Raw genomic sequence first — 4,650 nt, forward strand, 5'->3', positions numbered from 1 at the left:
TTAGACGCGCCGTCAAGGAGTTTGACCTTGCGTGGCACGACGCTAACATCAACGTGGTGGTAAGTAGCACAAACTTCAAAGTTCTTTAAATTTATGCCGGTTTTCAATCTTTCGATTTATATGTATATCCTCCCAGTCCCCGAGTTTCGGGTTGAGAACGCAGTTCTTAGTGCGAAACTTTCTTAGGAACAGAAAAAACCGGCATAGCCAGTCCCCGAGTTTCGGGTTGAGAACGCAACTCTTAACGCGAAACTCCCTTAGAAACACAAAAAACCGGCATAGCCAGTCCCCGAGTTTCGGGTTGAGAAAGCAGCTCTTAGCGCGAAACTCCCTTAGAAACACAAAAAACCGGCATAGTCAGTCCCCGAGTTTCGGGTTGAGAACGTAGCTCTTAGCGCGAAACTCCCTTAGAAACACAAAAAACCGGCATAGCCAGTCCCCAAGTTTCGGGTTGAGAACGCAACTCTTAGCGCGAAACTCCCTTAGAAACACAAGAAACCGGCATAGCCAGTCCCCGAGTTTCGTGGTTGAGAACGTAGCTCTTAGCGCGAAACTCCCTTAGCAACACAAAAAACCGGCATAGCCAGTCCCCGAGTTTCGGGTTGAGAACGCAGCTCTTAGCGCGAAACTTTCCTGAAGTATACTACCGGCATAGCCTTACCGGTACTTTTCTTTGAACAGGGCACGCTGGACGCCCGGAAGCAGCTCTTCGAAGAGCTTCTGTGGGAGCACCGGTACCTCTCCGAGGCCCACAGCAAATGCCAAGGTTAGCTTCTCCGCCTCCGATTTCCTTTTTACCGGCTGCCTTTTTTCTTTTCAATTTATACTCACAAGTTTTTTCCACACCTGCCCTTCCGGAAGCCCCTTCCGAGGACCTCACCGCCCAGCTCTCGGCGCTCAAAGGTACTATCCTTTTTTCTCGTTTTTCTTGCATCTTTTGAACTTACCGGATTCTTTTGTTAATCCTTTCTCCTTCCGGATAACAACCGAAAAGGAGCAGCTTGTCCTAGAGCACCGCAAGGCCCTGGACGCTCAGGAGACAATCTCCGCTGCGCTTAAGGACCAGCTTATGCAGGCTGAGCTCCGGCATGATCGGGAGCTGAAGGAGGCCCGTGCTGCTCGCTCGAAACCAAATTGGACGAGTCTCTCGAAGGACTTTACCGATGCTAGCGGCCAACTGCGGGAAGGAGCTGGAGGAGGAGACCCGGCTGCGGAAGGAGGCGCAAGCCCGGATCACGGCCCTCACCACGGACCAGGTTGAGTATGACCGGTTGGTCATGCAGGCCGATGCGCTGGCCCTTGATACGTCTCAAACGTATCTATAATTTCTTATGTTCCATGCTACTTCTATGATGATACTCACATGTTTTATACACATTATATGTCATTATTATGCATTTTCCGGCACTAACCTATTGACGAGATGCCGAAGAGCCGCTTGTCGTTTTCTGTCGTTTTTGGTTTCGTAAATCCTAGTAAGGAAATATTCTCGGAATTGGACGAAATCAACGCCCGTGGGCCTATTTTTCCACGAAGCTTCCGGAAGACCGGAGGAGATACGAAGTGGGGCCACGGGGCGCCGCCACACTAGGGCGGCGCGGCCTAGAGGGGGCCCGCGCGGCCCTAGCGTGTGGGGCCCCCGTGACGCCTCCCCGACCTCGCCCTTCCGCCTACTTAAAGCCTTCGTCGCGAAACCCCGGCGCACCGAGAGCCACGATACGGAAAACCTTCCGCAGACGCCGCCGCCGCCAATCCCATCTCGGGGGATTCAGGAGATCGCCTCCGGCACCTCGCCGGAGAGGAGAATCATCTCCCGGAGGTCTCTTCATCGCCATGATCGCCTCCGGATCGATGTGTGAGTAGTCCACCCCCGGACTATAGGTCCATAGCAAGTAGCTATATGGTTGTCTTCTCCTCATTGTGCTATCATGTTAGATCTTGTGAGCTGCCTATCATGATCAAGATCATCTATTTGTAATGCTACATGTTGTGTTTGTTGGGATCCGATGAATATTGAATACTATGTCAAGTTGATTATCAATCTATCATATATGTTGTTTATGTTCTTGCATGCTCTCCGGTACTAGTAGAGGCTCTGGCCACGTTGATACTTGTTACTCCAAGAGGGAGTATTTATGCTCGATAGTGGGTTCATGCCTCCATTAAATCTGGGACAAGTGATGTAAAGTTCTAAGGTTGTGGATGTGTTGTTGCCACTAGGGATAAAACATTGATGCTTTGTTTAAGGATATTTGTGTTGATTACATTACGCACCATACTTAATGCAATTGTCTGTTGTTTGCAACTTAATACTGGAGGGGGTTCGGATGATAACCTAAAGGTGGACTTTTTAGGCATAGATGCATGTCGGATAGCGGTCTATGTACTTTGTCGTAATGCCCCGATTAAATCTCATAGTACTCATCATGATATATGTATGTGCATTGTTATGCCTTCTTTATTTGTCAATTGCCCAACCGTAATTTGTTCACCCAACATCCGTTTATCTTATGGGAGAGACACCACTAGTGAACTCGTGGACCCCGGTCCAATTCTTTACATCCGAAATACAACCCATCGCAATTGTTCTTTACCGTTATTCGCAAACAATCATCATCTTCCACACAATACGTTTAATCCTTTGTTACAGCAAGCCGGTGAGATTGACAACCTCACCGTTACGTTGGGGCAAAGTACTTTGATTGTGTTGTGCAGGTTCCACGTTGGCGCCGAATCCCCGGTGTTGCGCCGCACTACACTCCGCCGCCATCAACCTTCAACGTGCTTCTTGGCTCCTACCGGTTCGATAAACCTTGGTTTCTTACCGAGTGAAAACTTGCTACCGTACGCATCACACCTTCCTCTTGGGGTTCCCAACGTACGGTGTAAACCGCACACATCAAGCTCTTTTTCCGGCGCCGTTGCCCGGGAGATCAAGACACGCCGCAAGGGGAGTCTCCCACATCCAATCTCTTTACTTTGTTTTTGTCTTGCTTTGTTTTACTTTATTTACTGCTTTGTTTGCTCTTATATCAAAAATACAAAAAAATTAGTTGCTAGTTTTACTTTATTTACTGTCTTGTTCTCTATATTAAAACACACAAAAAAAAAATTAGCTACTTGCATTTAGTTTATTTTGTTATCATGTCTAGCTCCGAACTCGTTACTTCTCCACCTCATGAATTAATCTTTACTTTTAAACAAGGGGATGAGGAGAGTTTTAAAGATGCTTGGTCTAGAATTTTTGATTCTTATCGTAAAGCTAAACCTCAAATGACTCTAAGTTTGCTCCTTAGTAATTTTTATTTTGGGCTTATGATTCGCTATAGATACGCCTTGGATGTTGTAGTGGGAGGAGATTTCCTTCATTGTGATGGGGATCGAGCTTTTAATGCCATAAAGAAATTGGTTGCATCACATATTTCAGCTAATAATTTTGATTCATCTCTTATTAGTATTTATAATAGATTAAACACTCTTGAAACAAATACATCTTGCTTGAAAGAAAGGTATGGTCGGATTCGTGAGCGTCTTGATCATGTTTTAGTAAACTCGAACCTTCAATGTGGGACCCTACCGTTAAAATTGCTATTGGTGGTGAAACTTTTTATGCTCATTGTGATATTATGTCTGAATTTTTCCTTATGCCTAAGAGTATTTATGAATCTTTGACACTCTGGGGACTTACTGAAGGTGGAGAAGGAATAACTCTTATCGATAACTCGTTATAATTCCTAAGGGAATAGCCGAGGGTGTGTTCACAAACATTCTTGGAAGAACGATATCCACTGATTATCTTGTTATTGAATGTGTAGGAACAGGACAGATCACACTTGGAAGATCCCTGCTGAAACTATTGGGAGCAATCATAGATGTGGGAAAAGGCACCCTAAAATTCACCTCTACACCGGGAGGCGGCCATGTATTCCCTAAACCAAAGAGTAAGAAGGGTAGGCGTAAAGCCCGAGGTAATAATGTTGATGCTTCATCTCTTGATAATACTTGATACACACTTTCTGCGCCTAGCTGAAAGGCGTTAAAGAAAAACGCTTATGGGAGACAACCCATTATTTTACTTCTGCACATTATTTTATATTTGAGTCTTGGAAGTTGTTACTACTGTAGCAACCTCTCCTTATGTTTATTTTATTGCATTGTTGTGCCAAGTAAAGTCTTTGATAGTAAAGTGAATACTAGATTTGGATTGCTGCGCAGAAACAGATTTCTTGCTGTCACGAATTTGAGCAGTAGTCTCTGTAGGTAACTCAGAAAAATCTGCCAATTTACGTGCGTGATCCTCAGATATGTACGCAACTTTCATTCAATTTGGGCATTTTCATCTGAGCAAGTATGGTGCCTCTAAAAAATCGTCTTTACTGGACTCGTTCGTTTTGACAGATTTCTGCCTTTTATTTCGCATTGCCTCGTTTTGCTATGTTTGATGGATTTCTTTGTTCCATTAACTTTCAGTAGCTTTGTGCAATGTCCAGAAGTGTTAAGAATGATTATGTCACCTCTGAATATATGAATTATGCACTGACCCTCTAATGAGTTTGTTTTGAGTTTGGTGTGGAGGAAGTTTTCAAGGGTCAAGAGAGGAGGATGATACAATATGATCAAGAAGAGTGAAAAGTCTAAGCTTAGGGATGC

This window comes from Lolium rigidum, unplaced genomic scaffold, assembly GCF_022539505.1.
Source record: "Lolium rigidum isolate FL_2022 unplaced genomic scaffold, APGP_CSIRO_Lrig_0.1 contig_42060_1, whole genome shotgun sequence".
Lineage (NCBI taxonomy): Eukaryota > Viridiplantae > Streptophyta > Magnoliopsida > Poales > Poaceae > Lolium > Lolium rigidum.